This window comes from Pelobates fuscus, chromosome 2, assembly GCF_036172605.1.
Source record: "Pelobates fuscus isolate aPelFus1 chromosome 2, aPelFus1.pri, whole genome shotgun sequence".
NCBI lineage: Eukaryota > Metazoa > Chordata > Amphibia > Anura > Pelobatidae > Pelobates > Pelobates fuscus.
The window spans coordinates 194742344-194764546 of NC_086318.1; the positions used below are offsets into that span (position 1 = coordinate 194742344).

At 41.2% G+C, this 22203-nt stretch overlaps 1 protein-coding gene across 1 annotated transcript in view; it reads left to right on the forward strand.

Moving 5' to 3' along the window:
• The window catches only part of LOC134587017 (cytochrome b5 reductase 4), a 267126-nt gene that overhangs the window by 140465 nt on the left and 104458 nt on the right, over positions 1-22203 (forward strand). The window lies entirely within an intron of this gene.

Below are 22203 nucleotides of genomic sequence, written 5' to 3' on the forward strand. Positions count from 1 at the left end.
CCCCTTCCACAATCTTGAGTTTAGTGCTGTCAAAACGCTGGGACCTAGGAGCACACTTTTCTCAAAGCACCATCGACATGAGCTTTCGCTCATGAACACCACGTCAGTGCGACCAAGACGTCATCCTGTTTCATTCTCAGTTTGTCTTACTAAACCATAGTAGGGCTAATTAGACACTATTCTGTATAACATTTTACATCCGGTTTGAGGTATTATTGAAACAGCAAAAATAGAGAATATGAGAATGCTGAAAACGGTCTTAAACTTAGTAGCTTACCCTTCAGTTAGTTCCAGCTCAGGTTTCAAAATGGGTTTTCCTCACTTGTGATATTGCAAAGAGAACCTATGCCATTTGCATATCAGACTGATCACACTCATAAGGGCAGTCCAGAACCAAAATGCTGGCAAGTCCTATCTGCATGAGAGATAAAGCCACTCTTGACAATCATTCAGCCTTATTTGGACCTGCCAATGAAGTGTAGTGCAAAATCCTCTATACACAGTGCGCACAGGGCAACTGTCATGCCTTATTTTTTGGAGGCTAAACAGCTAAACGGGACTATCCCACAATAAACACACTGTATCTAGAGATGTCATCATGTTCTTTAAATCTCGCACCGACAAGGAGGGCTTTAAACAGGCAAATAAGGGACAAACCCCATACACCTTTGAAACGTACTTGTTGAGCTTCTTCCATGACCTCAATCACCATACACTGCAATGGCGTGCCTCCCTGAAAGACGTGACCTCACACATGAGAGCAGCTGAAATTCCACATGCGAGCAGCTGAAATTCCACATAAGTGGGGCTACCCGAGAGTGTTTATAGCTAAAAGGGATGCCCACCATTACCGGTTAACTTTGCTGTAGGAGGCACTGAGGTTCCTACAATCAATGGGCCTGACACTGGCCTCACCCATCAGGATCCATGGCCCCAGGCTGAAAAGGTGCTGCAGGGTTCCTAGTGAGAGCACAATGTTTTTGGGTGCCACAGATTCCAAGTAAAGAATCTACTTTTCTCATGTTTATTTTCTGTTGTTTTACTTTATTTTACTTTGTTACGGTTACTATTCTGTTTTAATACTGGAGGATTCACCTCACCACTGGTCCCCCTACTCCTGGGAGCCTGTACCGAAGAACACCGCTATTTATTTACCCCTGATATAGCTTACACTCACTCACAGCCTTGTTTTGTCAACCCCACCCCACCCCCTTTCAACTCCAGGGGATATGGAGTTCCTAAACACTGTAGCTCTTCATACATGCCTAAAGCCTCGCTTGTATATGTTAAGTACTAAGTTGCTCACCGCCATTAGTAGACACATAATCTGCTAAGTTCACTTAATTTACACTCTTTATATATTGTTGCCCTAAGTCTACCAGTCCGTCATGCTACGGAAGCACTTAAGGATGCATGACGGATTGGGTCCATCATGTGCAAAACTTAACCCCAGATTGCCGCAATCAAGGGGTTAATGTTCTTGCAGTGTGTCTCCATGTCTGAGGCACACTGCTGTGGGCAGTTTCACTTTCACAGCCCATGTGATCGCTCTGACCAGGAGTCAGAGCATTCACACGTGAAACCCAATCTGCCTTCCTGCACCTCCGTGTGAGCTGTGAAGTACAGAGACAGATCGGTGCTGATCTGTCTCTTGCTGTGAAAAAATTTTTTTTTTATAAAATTCCACTTTCAAATAAAATGTAACGCCTTCCCTGACTTTTTTTTTTTTTTTTTAAATCCCTGGGGATAATTTTTTTTTTTTTTAACCCTCAGGGGTTAAATTTAGTTAGTTAGCTACTTAAATATTTGTAAAATATTTATTTAGCTAGGGTGGGTAGAAGTTAGTGGAGAAATTGGGGAAGTTACAGTTAGGCTAGTTAGGAGTTAAAGTAAAAAAAAAGTTATAAAAAGTGAAAAGTTTTAAAAAGTGCAAACAAAGTTTTAAAATAGTAAAAAAAAAGTTGTTAAAAGCTTAAAAAAAAGTTTTTAAGAGTTAAGAATTTTTTTTAAAAAGGGAAGAATTCGTATTACCTCTACACTTGGTACAGGCTAGTGAAAAAATGATCACACGCTAAGGTTCAAAATATGCATTTTGAAACACCATGGGATGTCTTCTTTAGGAAATTATATACCTTTGTGAAATAGTTGGAAAACCCAACCTGCTAAAAAAATTATAAAAATAAATCCAAAGTGGGACATTGACCAAGTGTAAAAATTCAAACTTAAATGGATGCAAAGGTACATATGGGGGTATTGCTGTGCTCAGATGACATAACTGAGCAATATAGGAAGTATTATAGACCCACAGCACACATAAGGTTTGCAAAATATACAGTGTGTGTGTCAAAAAGGCAGAAAAAATGCTTATTACCACTATACTTGGTACAAGCTAGCGGAAAAATTATTTCAGGCTAAGGTTCAAAGTATGCCTTTTGAATTACCGTGGGATGTCTTCTTTAAAGGGACACTCCAGTGCCAGGAAAACAATCTGTAGGTCCCCTCTCCCTCCCACCCCACATCCCAAGTTGCTGAAGGGGTGAAAACTTGAGACCCCCGCCGATGTCCCTCGGCGGTGGTTTCTGCTCACCGCTGCTCCTCCTCTTCCTTATGTCAGCTGGTGGGCGAGACTGATCCCGCCCACCGGCTGAGGAGACCTAATGCGCATGCGCGGCAATGCCACGCACGCGCATTAGAGCTCGCCATAGGAAATGCTTTCAATGCTTTCCTATGGTGAATTGAGCGACGCTGGAGGTCCCCACACAGCGTAAGGACGTCAAGCGACGCTATAGACACCTAGTGCCCTCTAGTGGCTGTCTAGTAGACAGCCACTAGAGGAGGAGTTAACCCTGCAAGGTAATTATTGCAGTTTATAAAAAAACTGCAATAATTACACTTGCAGGGTTAAGGGTAGTGGGAGTTGGCACCCAGACCACTCCAATGGGCAGAAGTGGTCTGGGTGCCTACAGTGTCCCTTTAAGAAATGGTATGCCTTTATGGGGTAGTTGGAATGTGTAGCCTGCTAAAAAAAAAACAACGAAACTCCAAAGTGGAATATAGACACAGCGTAAAAATACATAGTTTGGAAAAAAAAACTGCAATGGCTGTGTCTGAAATGTGCCCCTTCAAGTCCACATATACCTAGCAAAGGTAGATACGGAGGTATTGCTGTACTCCGACAACATAGCTGAGCAACATATAAAGTATTATAAAGCCGTAGAACACATAATTTTTATTTTATTTTTATAAATGAGGATTTATATATGTATATGTCACTTCAAATTAAAGCCCTTTTTGTCGTCTTAAAAACTGTATATAATATGTGTTGGTACAATAAATGAGAGAGATGCAAATTGCAGTTAAACAACAAGAAATGCAGAAATTGCTTGTGTCCTTAATGGTAAGACAAGCTTCTGAAGCTGTGTCCTTAAGGGGTTAAAACAACGTTCAATTTCTATGGATACTTATAGAAATGCAGAGTGAAGTTTGAAATATGATGCCTTTCTGCTCATTTGCATGCCAAGGGTTGTTATGGAAACATTAATTTATCTGAATTTCTTTGCCCTAGGTGAACTTCAAAGTACTAAATTTGAATTTTGTGTGTGTGTGTGTGTGTGTGTATGTGTGTGTATATATATATATATATATATATATATATATATATGTGTATATATATATATATATGTGTATATGTATGTATGTATATATATATATATATATATATGTGTATATATACACACAGCTTCTCACGTGTTCCACACTCGTTGCTCCCAGTCTTGTTAGTTTCCCTGGTGCTAAACTCCGACCTTGAATATATTCAGCCTCATTGAAGTGCACTCATGGGACTCATGGCACTCATGGGACTCAGTATTATTTCAAAACATGCTGTTTATTGAAGCATCAAATTTTCAGTACAAATAGTGTCAACTTTTCAGTCCCCCTTGAGACTTTTTTCAAGACCAAGTCTATTTGTTTGTTCGTACTGTAAAGGTAGCATTGGAATTACCGCAGTTGAGCATAATTGTGCTCCGCTGCGGTACTTAAATTAATTTAACCCCTTAAGGACCAAACTTCTGGAATAAAAGGGAATCATGACATGTCACACATGTCATGTGTCCTTAAGGGGTTAAAGGGCTATGTTCCATGCACAATTTTAGCATGGAACATAGCTATTCTATCAGTATGGGTCACTAATTGTGGCCCCAATTGACAGAGGGGCACCTTAGGTATTGTTAGACACCCGGGGGTTCCTGATTTTGTTAAAGCAGCAGGCTTGGGGCATACATAAAAATACTGCGGCGAGTAGTGAGATTACTTAACCACAATATTCAAAGAATTTAAAGAGATATGCATAGCGCTCCATTTGAGCATGGCAGATAGCTCATTTATCATTCAACAGCCACTACTTGTGGCCCTGGCTAACTGAGGGGACTCGTGCAAAAGTGTAGACCAGTCGACATGGGTGATAATTTAGAATGCATGTTCATGGTTATTATTGTATCATACACTATAACATCAACTCTTCTAAATGCTCTTTTAGTCTTTGCGTTTCCTGATGAATAGCATTGATATTATTTTTCAGTCCTTGAGTCTCATTTTCCAAAGTCTGAATAGAAACAGAGTTCATAGCAGACATGCCGGTGGCAACGACTGCGCCTATGGCTTTACATACTAACGCAATATTGAAGGTGGCAAGGAACCTTTTAGATCAATTGCTTATTGTGATGGAAATTGAAACAAATTGTTTCCTGGCTTGCTCCAAAATATCTTGAATTCCCGCTTGTGCTTTTTGAAGATGCATGTCATACCAGGCCTTGAGTTCTGGTAAATGCATAGACTATACGTTGTACTCTTTTTAATTTTTTTTTATTGACATCTTTGGGTCTGATCTGATGAATTAAAATGTCGGATGATTGTCCTGTCTGTGCAATCAGTTCCACTTGTATTTCTTGACACAGTAGTAGGGTGATCTAGATGATTGACACATCGTTCTTGAACTTATCCTTACAAACAGTGGATTAAATATTCCGGAAAAGCAACCTCTGGCGTTGGCAGAATTTCATAGATTGAAAACCGATGTCTTTTTAATTAAAAAGTCACATTTTAGAAAACATGTGGCATCTGCCTTACAAAAATTAAGATATCCTACTGGATACTTGAGTAATTTCACTGAATCAAAATCATGGGGTTCAGTCATACTGTTTGCAGCCAACTTACCTTTTGTATGCAAAACACATGTTTCAGATGACATGTGTACATTTTTCTTAGTAAAAGGTTTGATTGGCCAAGCAATGGTTACAATTGTCTTCCACATAGAAAACAATGTGAAACCTTCATAAGAATATTCTTGAAATTGACCCTCTCAATGCCCTCATTTTCCTCTAAAAACTTCCAGAGGAAACTAAATGACCTTCTTAATGATAGCGAAACAGTTTCTCAAATTTTAAAATAAATTTTAGGAAAATAACTCTGTAACGGAACTCCAGTACTCCAACCGAGTACCTCCATTGATGGATGGTCCTAGTGCTTCCTGAGGGCTCCAAGCACTTATCCAGACACCATAAGCACTGCAGACCGAACCTCTCTTCCTGCAGACAGCGAAGCTGGAACAAAGAGCTTAGTGATTATAGCTAGGGGAGTATGTAGAGTATAGAAATCCCCCAGTGTAAATGCAGCCTTTTCCCCCCGTTCGTGCAAATCGCTTAAGTATACTGTGCGTTCGAATAATCGCACGGGACTTTGTTTTCAGCCGAAGCGTCGAAGTGGAGGTGTAAGGGTCAGCGGTGTTCGTGCAAATAGGTAGCCGATTTTAGTTCCATGGATTTGGCTGCACACACCACTGACCGCATTCGACTAATAAAGATGGCCATCGCCACGTGTTCGACTGTATAAACGGCGGCCACCCAGCAGTCGGCAATTAACCTGCGGTTAACCGCCAGCCTGGGAGGTAAATTAACCGCACACTTACACTTCTGTGTGGTCTGCCTGTGTAGTACTTGGTTCGGTAAGCCCCATTTACGCAGGCCTCTCCAGGACCAAGTGGCGAAGGGCACTTCATCACACATCTTCCCTTTCCCGGGGACTAGCAAGGTATCTGACCTTCTGTCGGTCAGTGCCTTGGTTAGTCAAGCAACCCACCCACAAAGAACAAACCGTAGAGTAGCCCACCCACCATAACTGGTTATTGCACCTGAGGAATCTGGTACTCCTAGTCACTGGGTTGCTTTGTGGGCAGAGATCAGTGGTACTCTGCCCTGGTGCTAGCGCTCCAGCTGGGTAGCCTGGTACGCAGTCCTACCCTGTAACAAAGGGACGGGTAGGGCAGAGGCCTTCGGCGCTCTGCCCTGATGACAGCGCTTCTGCTAGGGTAGCCTGTAGGGAAGCAGGCTCTGGGCAAGAGGGTAGGGGAGGGCAGAGACCAACTTCTGCTGGGGTAGCCTGGATACAACTTGGCTGGGGAGGGGAGACATTGTTTACCTCCCTCTCCTGGTACCCCTGCGAGGGTAACTGGGGATCTGGACAGGCCGTCCAGGATCCCTGTAGGTCGGGTACAGAGACCACGGTCCCATCTGTACCGTCTGGGAGCTTAGTGTCTCCCCTTTGTAGGGCAAGCTGCCACTGGAGAGGGGGACCGACTGTCTCCACTCCCAATAAATTGTCCTGCTGCTGGGGAGAGAGACCGATTGTCTCTGCTTCCTGTAGGACACATTGCTGCTGGGGGGAAAGGGACCTTTGGTCCCCAGAGATGCATACTGCCGCTGGGGAGAGAGACCGGTTGTCTCCTCTCCCTGCAAGGTACACTGCCGCTGGGAAAGGGGGACGATGCTCTCCTTTCCCTGCAAGGTACACTGCCGCTGGGGAGCAGGACCGACTGTCCCTACTCCTTGAAACTCACCCTGCCGCTGGGGAGGGAGGACGCTGCTCTCAACTCCCTGAAACTCACTCTGCCGCTAGGGAGGGAGGACGATACGCTTCACTCCCTGCAAAGTGCACTGCCGCTGGGGAGGGAGGAAACTCTCCCTGCCAAACATACTGCCGCTGGGGATCTGGGCCGACCGCCGGCTGGGGGTTCTCCCAGTAAACCTGTACAATATCCTTCCAGCTGAAAGTCTCCAGATCTGGATCTTCCACTCTGCTCTCCTGCTGTGTATCCTCAATGGAGCAGAGCAGATGTTGGTAGTCCTGCTCCAGCTCCCACTCCATTGACACCAGATACACCAGGTCTGGTCTCACCTCGTTGAGGTTAGCCCAATCTTGTATGCTCTCCCTGAAGTCGTAGATTTCACGGAATCGGGTGTTCATAGGGCTCCCAAATTCAGGTTCTGTGAAAGCCTTCCACAGCAAGCCAGGGCCATCAAACTCGAGTACCTCTGTTGATGGATGCTCCTAGTGCTTCCTGAGGGCTCCAAGCACTTCTCCAGACAGCATAAGCACTGCAGAGAGCGAAGCTGGAACAAGCTCTTAAAAGAGCTTAGTGATTATAGCTAGGGGAGTATGTAGAGTATAGCAATCCCCCAGTGTAAATGCAGCCTTTTCCCCCCAATCATGAGACGAGGCTCTATGTTGAGGGTCAAAACAGGAACTCAGCAGTCTGAGGGTTTATTGGCACTTATATGCAACTTTTTGCCCAGTGTTACCACCCACATGGTTTTGTGGCACAGCCAATCAAACACGTACAATACAGTTAAACACTCCCATTCATTCCAGCAAAATCCTCTGCCTGTGATATAATTACTGTACACAATGGGTTAATATAATCATCACAGGCAGGAAAATACACCGTTTTATACAATATTCATAACTCACAAAATATACATACAATCTCCATAATATTATTATTATTATTATTATTATTAACCCCTTCAGGACGGAGTCAATAGTGCACGTTCTGATCAAAACAAAACGTAAACAAAAACTGGAATTTGCGCTATATGTCTGTTCAACCGTAATTCACCTCTTTCATATTAAATGCACCCACACTTATTATATATCATTTTGTTCAGGAGAAACAGGGCTTTCATTTCATATAAAATATTTATATATGAAACAATTTATTATGAATAAAATAAAAATAAACTGTAAGAAATTAGATTTTTTTTTTTTAATTTGTAGTTCCGCCTCACATTTTAGCTGTAAATGTCATAATACTGTTAGGTTTTACTGCAACAAAATGCACATATTTGTAATCAGCGATGTCTCACAAGTACAACAGTACCCCCCATTAACAGGTTTTATGGTGTTTTGGAAAGTTACAGGGTCAAATATAGAACGTTCCATTTTCAAATTGAAATTTGCCAGATTAGTAATGTTACCTTTGAGACGGTGTGGTAGCCCAGGAATGAGAATTACCCCCATAATGGCATACCATTTGAAAAAGTAGACAACCCAAGGTATTGAACGTGGGGTATGTTTAGTCTTTTTTAGTAGCCACTTAGTCACAAACACTGGCCAAAGTTAGCGTTCATATTTGTTTTTGTGTGAAAAAAGCAAAATACTAATATTTGGCCAGTGTTTGTGACTAAGTGGCTACTAAAAATGACTGGACATACCCCATTTGCAATACCTTGGGTTGTCTACTTTTGCAAATGGTATGCCATCATGGGGGTAATTCTTATTCCTGGGCTACCATACGGTCTCAAAGGCAACATAACTAATCTGGCAAATTTCAATGTCAAAAAAATGAAATGCGAGCCTTATATGTGACTCTCTAACTTTCCAAAAAACCATAAAACCTGTACATGGGGGGTACTGTTATTCTCGGGAGATTTCACCAAACACAAATATTAGTGTTTTAAAACAGTAAAACATATTACAACAATAATATAGTCCATAAAAGTGCAGTTTGTTTGTAAAAAATGCAAAAAACGTCACTTTTACTTAAAATATCATCGTTGTAATACAATTTACCAGTTTTAAACACTAATATTTGAGTTCAGCGAAGTCTCCCGAGTAAAACAGTACCCCCTATATACAGGTTTTATGGTGTCTTGGAGAGTTACAGGGTCAAATATAGTGCTTGCGAATTAAATTCTCTGCACTTTCTCCCTGTGTTGTCAGGCATGTCAATCAAATTTTAATTAATTAAATGACATAATTATGTTAAAAAATTACTTAAATATACACGTAGAATTTTAATATATATGCATTTATAGGTATTTAAATTCTACGTGTATACTAATGTAATCTTTCATGTAATTATATGTATTTATCTATCTATATATATTTGCGGTTATTTGTATTTTATATATAGATAGATATATATAGAATGTCATTCTAAGTGTATTCTGTTTCCAATATATATATATTAATAACAAAATACAGTTAGAATGAAATTACATATGAATATATAATTTATTTAAAATTTTGTTTCAATATTTTATTTATTTATTTTATTATTTTATTTATTTATTATTGTAATTATACGTATATATATATAATATATATATGTAGATCTATTATATATATAATATATATACACATATTATATATGTAACGTCATTCTAAGTGTATTTTAATACTAATATATATACTAATATTAATATTAAAATACATTACGTATGACGTTACATATATATAATATGTATATATATTATATATATAATATATATACATATATTATATATATATAAATACTTGTATTTTATTTTAACATGTGTATTTAATTTTTTTTTTACACTACCTACCAGCAGGGGGACTCTCTAATATTTTAGACAGTCCCCCTGCTGGCAGATCCATAGCCAGCTATAGGGGGCCATGTGATCGCTCTTTGAGAGCGATCACATGGCCCCCGGGGGCCTCATTTGCCGGAGGGGGGCTGCCTGGGCTCTCAGGCAGACCCCCAGAAGAGGATCGCGGCGGAGGTAAGTATAGCTTACCTCCTGGGGGCTTCAGCCGTTACGGCGTTCTATGCCGCCGCAACGGCTTTAAAGCCCTTTAAAGCCGCGACGGCATAGAACGCCGTAACGGCGTTAAGGGGTTAATCAGCATACTTCAAATATACACATATCCAAAAATCAGACATTTCCCTCCAGTGGTTAAAAAGGTAGCTGAGTTTCATTCGAAAGCACAAACGGGGTACCGTTCGTGGAAATGGCTTAGTATACTGTGCGTTCGAAGCGTCGAGAAAACGGGACTTAATTTTCAGCCGAATCGTCAAAGTGGAGGAGAAGGTAAGGGTCAGCGGTGTTCGTGCAAATGGGTAGCCGATTTTAGTTCCATGGATTTAGCTGCACACACCGCTGACCGCATTCGACTAACAAAGATGTCCGAGTTCGACTGTACGAACGGCGGCCACCCAGCGGTCGGCAATTAACCTGCGGTTAACCGCCAGCCTGGGAGGTAAATTAGCCGCACACTTCCACTTCTGTGCGGTACTTGGTTCGGTAAGCCCCATTTACCGAACCATGTGGGGAAAAGCCATGAACAAAGTATTTTAAAGGTCTGGGGACATAGTCTTAAAGGGGCATTGTTCCAAAAAGTCCCAATATGCCCACATAAATTTTTTAAAGGGCCATACACCCCAGGGCCATAGTCATAAGGCAGGAGGCTGGCAAGCAGGCCTCTCCAGGACCAAGTGGCGAAGGGCACTTCGTCACAAACTCCATGTCACAATCCCCTACTATAATGTAGAAAGCACATAAGTGCGTAATTAGAGGAATACTTATAAGCATAGCAACCAAAAAGAAAAGGTTGTATGTAGATGTGTGTATAAAAACACAAACGCTTCTGTAGGAAATTAGAGAACTTACAGATATCCATAAAACAATATATAACAAGCTCACTCAAAAGAGGACAGAACTTCAAGTGCTACTACGCACTCAGATGAAATTGTAAATGTATACCAAGAACATTTAGTATGCTCAAGGGGCAAATGCGGACATTACTGGTGCAAGCTCTCCAGCAAGGAATATAAGTTACTTTTATTTCTAAGATCAACACACCTACAATAAGAATATCACATGTATTACCTCATATCATCCAAGCATTCCAAGATTTCTATTATAACTTGTATAACTTCAAGGACTCCTCACTCTCAGAAATCCAAGGATTGTATTTCTCATTTTTTTTTATAATTCTTTGTTTTATTAAGGTAAAGCAGTTAACATAAAGGCAATTCAACGAGTGTATGAGCAATTGCAAATCTTCACTGACAAGCTAGAGCGACATATACTCTTTTCCATCATACCTCTTTTTGTATAATTGTATACTGTACAATATAGGGAGAGACATTGAGTAGGGTAGAAAGGTCCTCACTGGATCGCAGGAATGCGAAGAAGAGGGGGTTCCGTGTGTCGTGTGGAGAGTCCCAACGTTTGAAGGAAGGGTTCGGCGTCATGCAGGGAGGATAATGTGGCGAAACCGACCTCGCCACGTGTCCTTGGAGGGGGCTGATTGCCCGCCTCTTGCCTTTGGACTATGGACCAGACTTTATGGGAATGTGATACCCCAGATAGCCATACCATGGAGCCTATTCATATAATGAAAGACTATGGGAAAGACTTTAGCTCCATGGCAATTGTACTGTGGGAGTAGGATCTGCGCGCTATTCGGTAGTTTTGTGCGTGCAGATCCCAGCTATCTGGGGATAGGTGAAATGTCTGTGTGTTATGTGTAAATGTGACTTTATGTATTTTAAAGTGTTTTATGTTGTTTTGCAACCATGTGGTTAATGGAGTCTGCCTTTAGTCCTGGGTAATTGGATTACTTCTCCAATTAAGTCCAGGGCAGAAGGGAGGAAACCAGGGTGCATTGTGGGGATGTTTTTCTGCCAGCCAGAAAGGAACAAAAGATACTTTTAGTAACTTTTAAACCCCTGGTCGGATTCATGCCATTTTTTAATATGTTGTTCCCCTGAATGGATTGATTGTGGATATGTATTTTTATGTGAATGTGATGTATGGTTTTAAAGTTATGAAAGTTGTGTAAAAGTATATTTTACACTGTATGCATAATGGGATTATGTGTCACACTAAGGGGAGGGGATGTGTGGGATGTAACATCTATGTCATTGGTTCTTTTATGCCTCCCCCTGGGTGTGGCCTGTATGTGTGAGTTGGAAATAAAAGCCAGGCTGGATGAGCCAGTCCAGAGTTCCTGTTTTACCCTCAAAGTGATGTGTCGTCTCATTATTGGGGGAAGGATTTATTGTATGCTGTTCCAGTTGACTGCTAGGGGTACAAGCCTATTCGTATGGTTCCTATTCAATGGTCTACAGCATTCATACGCTTGGGAGAATTTAAAGGTTTCTTGGATTCGGTGATTATGGTGTCTGCCAGAGTGCTTGGACCCCTCAGGAAGCACTAGGAGCATCCATTAACGGAGGTACTCAGTCGGGGTGCCAGGTGATCCGTTACAGATAAGTCTCAGTGTAGTTCTGTCACGACTACTATATGACCCAACACGCAAAACTATGATAACACAAACAACGTACACTGGGCCTTAATGTAAAAGAGAGTGGTCAAAATAACAAGCCAAAGTCGGGGATACAGAAGGAGACAATACGAATATACTAGCCAAAGGTCAGGATACCAGAAGTAGAGAAAGTCAAAACAAACCAAAGTCAAAAACAGAAAATATTACAAAGAACGCGCTCTCTGACAACCAGCGCCATCTTTAATGTGGGTAGTGTGCCTTTTATCAGCAAGAACGGGATCGAAGCGGCCGGCCTCCCTTAGAACGCCGCACCAGCCAGGATCCGTCTTCTGGGAGCCACTAAGCCGCGATCCAGGTGTGTTTAACTTTCCCTTTTTGGCGTGACCGCCCTGCTATTGTGCGGCCACACCTATCAGGAACTTATTTTTGTCTAAAGTATCAACGCGACCGCACCGATCAGGCGCGGTTGCGTCGATATGAACCCTCTGCGCTGTGACAGTACCCCCACTCGAAGACCGCCCACCAGGCGGGCCGGACCAGGTTTAAAAGAAAACTTTGCCTGGAAAGACCGGAGCAGACGACCAGCGTGAACATCCACAGCAGGGACCCAAGACCTTTCCTCTGACCATAACCCTTCCAGTCAACTAAATATTGAACAGAACCACATCAACAACAGAACTGACTTTGTACTCCTTCTGACCGTCAACAACCAAAGGAGGAGGAGGAACTGAAGGAGAAGTGTACCTATTGCAAACCAAATGTTTAAGCAAGGAGACATGGAAGGCATCCAGAATATGAAGATTAGGAGGAAGGGCAAGGGAATAGGAAACAGGGTTGATCCTGTGAAGGACACGAAAAGGGACGATGTATCTGGGTGCAAACTTCATAGAGGGTACCCTCATCCTGATATGCCATGACTAAAGCCAGACTTTGTCACCGACCTGGTACACAGGTGTGGCACTACCCCGCTTCTCAGCCTGACATTTAAAACGAGCTGCAGCAACATTTAAAGCATCATAAACCTGAGTCCATGTGTCACGTATGAGATTCAAATGAAAATCTAAAGAAGGAATGACAGTATCGGAAAATACTGTAGGCAAGACAGTAGGATGCCGACCATTAGTAACAAAGAATGGAATCATGCATGGTATTTTTCCTAGCAAACTCAGCCCATGGTAACAAATCAGATCAGTTCTCTTGCGTGCTATTAATGAAACAATATAAGTATTGTTCCAGGGACTGGTTAGCTCTTTCAGCTGCACTGTCAGTCTGTGGATGATAGGATGAGCAGAACGATAACTCAATACCCATTTGTTTGCTGAAAGACCTCCAAAACCTAGATACAAATTGAGAACCTCTGTCAGACACAATATTCAGAGGAATACCATGTAACCTGAATATCTCCTTTATGAATAGGTGTACGAGTTCTTAGGTGGTAGGCAGCTTCTTGAGTTGAATGAAATGCGCCAATTTAGAGAACCGGTCAATGACCATTAGTATGGTCTGTATTTAATCACGAAATTAACACGTGACAAAGAGAGACCATCTGGCTTGTCTGGAAGTTTCCTCTTGGCTTCACCTATGTAAGCCAGATTATTATGATCAGTGATTATCAAAAGTGGATGTTTAGAACCTTCCAAGAGATGTCGTCATTCTAAGGCCAGGATAATGGCTAACAGTTCTCTAATGCCTATATCATAGTTTCTCTCTGCTGGTGACAGCTTTCTGAAAAAAAAAACCCACAAGGGTGCAAAGGGGTGTCTTGTCTTTCCCTGTGAGATAGAACAGTACTATCTGCATCTACCTCTAGTATAAAAGGTGTGCTGGTATCAGGGCGCACTATTATGGGAGCAGAAGCAAACAAGGTCTTAAGATTATCAAATGCTTCTTTTGCTTCCTGTGACCATATGTGACAGATTACACCTTTACGTGTTAGATTAGTAATGGGGGCTATAACAGTACAGAACCCCTTTAACCCCTTAAGGACACATGACATGTCTGACACGTCATGATTCCCTTTTATTCCAGAAGTTTGGTCCTTAAGGGGTTAAGAACCTACAATAATAATTGACAAAGCCTATAAAATGCTGAATAGCTTTCAGTCCACTGGGTAGGGGCCAGTGCAGAACTGCTTCAAGTTTTCGTGAGTCCATTTGGAAACCAGAAGCCGAAATCACATAACCAAGGAACTGAACCTCTGTCTGATCAAACAGGCAATTTTCAAGTTTACAGTATAACTCATTTTAGTAGGGTTTGTAAAACTTGTTTTACATGCCCATAGTGAGTAGAGAGACCAGTAGAATATATGAGTATATCGTCGAGATACACCAATATTAAAGATAAATTAATTCTCTAAGCACATAGTTTATAAGACTCTGAAACACGACTGGGGCATTACATAAGCATGACTAAATACCCGTAATGCCCATTTCTAGTATTGAAAGTGGTTTTCCAATCATGTCCCTCCTTAATCCTCACCAAATTATAAGCACTCCTAAGGTTGAGCTTGGTAAACCTTGGAGTCTGTCAAATGATTCAGAAATTAGTGTTTTTCACAGTAATCTTATTTAATGCCCTATAGTGGATAGGGACGCAGATGTAATTCTTTCTTGAATACAAAGAAGAAACCAGCTGGAGATGATGATCTGCGAATGTGACCTTTAGACAAGGAATCATTTATGCATTCCTCCATGACTTTGCTTTTTTGAGGGAATAAGTTATATACACCACCCTTAGGGGATATAGTACCAGGAAGGAAAATCAATGGAGCAATTGTAAAATCTGTGAGGAGGTAAAACATCAGTATGCACTCTGTTAAACACTTCTTTAACCTCAAATAAGGAACAGGAACCTCAGTAAAGAGGAGCAGTAGTAGGTACATTTACTGTATCCAATCTCTTAGAAACGGGTTGAATACACTTATGTCTTCATTCACTACTCCATTCTAGTATCTCTCCCTTAACCCAATCAATACGCGGATTGTGCTTGAGAAGCCATGGGAAACCAAGTATTATGAGACAAGGTAGACAAAATAACTTAGAAGGTGATATATTCTTTGTGTAAATCCCATATCATCAAGGTGAGAGGTAAGGTATCTTGTTTGATCAGAGGTTGGTCTACCATCTATGGCCTCAACGACCAAGGGTGTGGTTCTTTCTTTGAGCGGCACTACATGGTTGTTAACAAACAGTTGGTCTATAAAGTTCTCAGCTGCACCAGAATCAACCAAAGCATCACACGTAAAAATGTACATTATTACTTTAGGTGAAAACAGAAAGCATAAACCTATTATGAGGCATACCAGGGGACATATACATCACACCTAAGGCCGATCCCCAGACGGCCAAATAGGACAAGCTATTCAGAAATGACACATTTTTTCCACAGTATAAACAAGGAATCCTTCCTATCTTCTATATAGTTTTACAGCCTCGGATAGTCTCATCACCCCTAATTGCATGGGTTCGGGTTCAAGAGGGGGAGATGGAGCAGGTAAAACAGGAGTGGAGAAACTGGGAGCAAGAGACAAATTAGAATGCCTAGCTCTATTTCTGGTTCTCTCCCTATCTGTTAGACGGTTATCGTTATGCATCATGCAAGTAATGTACTCATTAAGTTTTTCTGGCAATTCTTTCGCAGCAGTCTCATCAAGTACTGCAGCAGACAAGCCTTCGGAAAAGGCAGTGATTAAACTGCTGTTAGTCCAGTCAACCTCTGAAGCAAGGGTACGAAATTCAATGGCGTGTTCTGCAACAGACCTGTTATCTTGTTTTATATGCATTAATGCTTTGGCCGTGGTTTTCTCCTTACCCAATGGCTCAAAAGTCAGTTTAAACTCTGCAAGAAATTCTTTATAGTCATAAGCAATTGACGTATTTTTCTCCCAAAGAGGATTTTGCCCAAGTTAGGGCCTTATATAACTTCCACCTAATCACCCGTGGAAAATATAAATTTAAACTTAGTTTTTCGGATACTTGCTTCCCTTAGGTTACCTCCCAACTTGGTAACCAGATAAAACTATTACAAAATACAAATCGACCAGGGATCCAGCTTGTATCACTAGAATGTAAACATAAGATGCAACATAGTGTAATAAAGTTACAATTTAAATATTCACTTCTTGATTTTTTTGGCAGTGTATGTGTGTGTTTTTATTATAGTGATTTAATATTTGGTCCCTGAGGAAGTTCCCCAAGGGAGACGAAAAGCGTAGGACCAGCAACAGTATTTTATTTTATTTTTATACTTTAACCCCTTAAGGACCAAACTTCTGGAATAAAATGGAATCATGACGTGTCACACATGTCATGTGTCCTTAAGGGGTTAAAGCCAATAAATTCCTTTTTTACTAACCATTGGGAGTGTGTGGACTTCCTAACTCTGGAATTGGCATGGTAACCGAACAACAGGAGGAACCCCCCTAACCATAGGGGAGGCAACCTGAGGGCTTGATAAAAACCATTTGTGAGTGCAACCTTGTGAATATTTAAATTGTAACTTTATTACACTATGTTGCATTTTATGTTTACATTCTAGTGATACAAGTTAGGGCCTTACCCGGTTCATTAAATAACCTATTTTGGATCTATCAGAAAGGAATGATGCAGGAGATGCCTCAGTGATATTCTATTTCATTAAGGAATCCACGACACTCCTGAGCAGAGCATCGCCTCCAAAATGAGGAGGAGGTGATAAGGATATCGAAGGAGCCTTATACACAAAAGGAATACTCACAACAGAAGGGGTTGAACCTGACGGTGGATGAAGATGAGCCGTACGGGCTAGGAGCGTTTGGAAGGCCTGGGCAAATTGATCCATGCGGTGATCATTTTCCTCCAGTCTCCTCTCGCAAGCCAATATGTGTTGACACAATTCTGCAGGGTCCATGGCCCCGACTACCATATGACCCAACACGCAAAACTATGATAACATAAACAATGTATACCGGGCCTTAAGACGGCTGGACTTAAAGTAAAAGAGAATGGTCAAAATAACAAACCGAAGTCGGGAATACAGAATGAGACAATACGAACTAGCCAAAGGTCAGGATAGCAGAGGGAGGGAAAGTCAAAACAAGCCAAATTTAAAAAACTGAAAATATTACCAAGAACGCGCTTTCTGACAACCAACAAGTGGAAACCACAACAAGGCACTGAGAAAAGACATTACAGGGTTTAACTATGCCTCTCAGTGCTGTGATTGGTCAGTACATTGCCTTTGATCCCAAAACGTGCGTGTATGTCTATATTGTGACGTCACACACACTGAGCACGCCGCGCAAAAGAGGAGTGGGCGGGTCAGGCTGACCGGAAGAGCAGCAGGACCCCAACTCCCACCAGGCCCAGCCAGCCAAAAGGTAGGCTATATGTGTTTTTGTCTATCAGTATGTGTGATTGTGTATCTGTGTGTGTGTGTGTCTGTCTGTGAGTGTATGTGTGTCTGTCTAAGATTTTGTGCGTGTCTTTTCCGGTGAGCTTGCGTGTATGTCTGTCTGTGAGTCTGTGTGTGTGTCTGTCTCTTAGTGAGTGTCTGTTATATGTTGTATAGGTGACCGGCCCCCCTCTGATTACATGGTAAAGGTAATTTTACTTACCTGTTTTCCCACGCTATGACTGTCTTGCCGTGGCTGAATCTGCCTCCATGGCTGAGATAATCATAGGAAAACATTGGGAGGCTAGTGTGCATGCACTAATCTGCATCTCCTCAAAGAGAAGCATTGAATCAATGCACCACTATGGGGGAACATTCAGCGCCTCCATGCCGAGCGTGGTTTGAGTGATGACCACCAGAGGTGTTACTAAGGAGCAATGTAAACACTGTCTTTTTTCCAAAAAAGCAGTGTTTACATTGAAATCCCTGAAGGGACAAGCCATAGACACCAGAATCACCATATTAAGCTGCAGTGGTTCCGGTTACTAAGGTGTCCCTTTAAGAATTCTATTTTTGTCACTGAAAATTAAGCTTTGTTAATAAAATACTGGCTTCTAACTTTTTTAGCTGGCTCCTAGATTCCAAGCAAATTTCTCCAGCCCTGGTGTATCTGCATATGTGTCAGTGTATCTGTGTGTCAGTATGTGTGCCAGGGTATGTATCTGTGTGTCAGTGTATGGATCTCTATGTCTGTGTGTACGTGTCAGTGTGTGTATCTGTGTGTCTGTATGTGTGTTAGGGTATGTATCTATGTATCAGTGTGTGTATATCTGTATTTGTTTCATGGCATATATCTGTGTATCTCTATGTGTGTCAGGGTATGTATCTGTGTGCCAGTTTGTGTATCTCTGTGTATCTACTGTGTGCCATGGTATTTTTCTGTGTGTCAGGGTGTGTATCTGCATGTGTGTCAGGGTATGTATCTGTGTGTCAATGTGTGTGTCAGGGTATGTATCTATGTATCTATGTATCTGCATGTGTATCAGAGTATGTATCTGTGTGTCATGGTGTGTATCCTTAAGTGTGTTTGTGTATGAATCTATGTGTCTGTGTATCTGCATGTGTGTCAGGGTATGTATATGTGTGTCAGTGTGTGTATCTCTGTGTATCTGCATATGTGTCAGTGTATATATCTGTGTGTAACTGTGTGTATCTGTATGTGTGTCAGGGTATGAATCCTTAAATGTGTCAGTGTGTGTGTATATCTATGTGTCTGTGTATCTGCATGTGTGTCAGGGTGTGTATCTGTGTCTGTGTATCTGCATGTGTGTCAGGGTATGTATGGATGTGTATCTTTTCAAATAATTTTATTATAGTTTTATAAAATATTCAACAAATTATACAAACATTTTGTATGGGGTAGGGGAAGGAAAGTGAAACTTGGCAGTGGAAAGGGGTAACCATCCATTGTAATAAGAAACACAATAATGTATATAACAGATTGTACAATGATACATTTCAGCATTAAATCAATTTTTTTTTTTTTTTATTATAAACGATGGACTTTTTAAATTTATTCTTCCCATTTATCCCGATCATATTTTAATATGTGTATTGCTCCTATGTGAAAATGTGTGTGCTTTATTATCTAAAATTAAGTTCATGAGGTAGCAGCAATCAGGATGTAGCGTATTATTATTCTATCGGTTCTACCAACGGACTATGGGAATTATTTTAATAATGCAAGCTCTCAGGCTAAAATACAGATAGTTCTATCTACTTTAACAATTAAATCATGAATCACTCTCCAGTACCTTAATATTTTGAGACAATGCCACCATATATGGGCCATATTTCCCAAACCCCCACAGTCCCTCCAACACCGGTCAGAATACATGTATTTATATTGTGCAATCTAGACGGTGCCAAGTACCAGCAATATACAATTTTGTAGTGGTTTTCAGAAATGGTCAGTGCAAAAAGAAATCCCTTTTAATGCTTTAAAAAAACTGAACCATTCCTCAAGCTCGTATTGTGTACCCAGTTCCATCTCCCAGGATACCATATGTTTCAATTTCGCTGTGGGTTTGGCATTGTATAGTGAATAACACATAGATATTGTGCCCTTTCTTATTGGATCATATAAAAATATTTTTTCTAGTGGTGTTATCTCTAGTGATTTATAATTTTTGTCGTTGTCTGGTACGTTATATAATTCTTTCAATTTTTCAATGATCAACATGCATTCTTCTTTACAATCATTCGTTAGTCCATGTTTCAGTATTAAGTTTTCAAATGAAAGAATGACATTACCATGAAAAAAACTATCTATGTTTTTCAATAAATCTAGATTCAAAAAGGGTATATGGTCTTTCAACAATTCAATCGGCATTGCTCCATACGCTCTCACAGTGTGGCTATTATTTTTAAAAACGATGTCCCAGGCCTTGAGAGTGTTTTTTGTTGGCAAAACTAGTTTAGTAACTCAAGGCCTTTTTTCAGGACTTCCAGGGTAGTTCCTTAAGCTTAAACGGGAGAATTTTTGACTCTTCTATTTCCATCCATCTTGGCTTGTTAGATTGACTGTTAGAATTCACGACCACTGCAGCATTAGTAGCAAAATAATATTTGCGGATATACGGTACGCCTATACCTCAATTAGATTTGTGGTGCTGCTGGGAAGTAAGTTTTATCCTGTTGGGTTTGTTCCTCCAAATAAATTTTAACATTACTGAATGTATTTTATTGAAGAAAGTTAATGGTATAGATAGAGGTATGGTCCTAAAAAAAATACATGATTTTTGGAAGAATTGTCATTTTAATAGATGCGATTCTCCCTAGCCATGAGAGTTCCATCCCGCCCCATCTCTCCATGTTTTTGTTGGTCCGGCCATGCTTTCCTCAAGTTATGAGTATGCATATTTACAAAATGTTTGCACAAATTAATGCCTAGGTATTCTAAATAATTATTTCTCCAATCGAATAAATACATTCTTGTAAGGGTGGTGACTTCTGAATGATTTATATGGAATGGGAGGGCCTGAGTCTTGGATATATTTCATTTATAATATGATACTTCTCCAAACTAAAGTAAAATATTTTTAAGGATTTTGTTTCGGATTTTTGAGTGCCAAGATAATATAATCAGCAAATAAGCCAATTTTGTAAATAGATCCTTTAATGTTTATTCCTTTAATTTCTAGTGTCATTCTAATCAATTTAGCCAAGGGTTCCATAGTTAAGACAAATAAAATTGGAGAGAAAGGGTGCGACGGACTGCCTGGCACCCCGACCGGGTACGTCCGTCAATCACTGCTTCCTAGTACTTGCGAGTACCATAAGCACTGCACTTGAACACCATAAACCCCACGAACTGTCGCAGCTTGGTTGGGGTCTCGCCGTTCTCCACCCACCCTGGACCCAAGACCAGGATCCAGCTTCCAGTAGGTAGACCTCTCCTAATCCAGAGAGGGTAGCAGGAACAGCTCTTACAAGAGCATAGTGGAGTATACTCAGGGGAGTATAGTGATTATAGCAATCCCAAGAGTGAATGTAGTTCTCCAATCCCCCAAATATGAGCCACAGAGTCAGTGAGTGTATCTGGTTCGGTAGATTATTTCTACTGAACGGCGCTCCGTTCGTGCAATGTTAGTTGAACCTAACTGGAGGTGGAAGTCCCAGAGGTGTTCGTGCCGTTGAGTGTCCGATTTTAATTCCATGCGCTCGGCGACAAAACACCACTGGACGCGTTCGACTAAACAAGATGGTCGCCGCCACCAGTTCGACTATACGAACGGCGACAACCCAGATGTTCGGCAACTTGGCTGCGGTTAACTACTAGCCTGCGAGGTAAATAGGCTGCACACTCCACTTGCGTGTGTTCCCACTGTTCGGTTGTTTGTTCGGTAAACGAACCCCCTAAGCATGATCCATTCGGTAGCCCCATATACTGAACCGTGGAGGGGAAAAGGCATGAAGAAAGCCTTTCCACAGTCCTGGAGCCAGGTCTAATACATGGGCCATAGTCCTGGGGCAAGAGGCTGGCAAACAGGCCCCTCCAAAAACTTGGGGCAAACTCACAGGAAAATGGGAGTTTGTCACAAAGGGCAACCTTGTCTTGTCCCATTAGTTAGAGAAAAAGTTTGGGATTTAAAACCAGAAGCTGAGACATGGGCTGTAGGGGCACAGTATAGCGCCTTTATTGCGTTAACAAAGGATAATGGAATATTGAATCTGCTTAATGTTTTCCATAGCTACCCCCAGTGTATACTGTCGAACGCCTTCTCTGCATCCAATGAAAGAAGCAAAGAAGGTGTTTTGGTCAAATTAATGTGCTGGATTAAATTAATAAATCTCCTGGTTCTGCCTGGTGCCTGTCTGCCCTGTACAAAGCCCACTTGATCATTATTAATTAATAAGGGAATTAATTTAGCTAACCTGTTTGCTAGAACTTTAGAGTAAAAT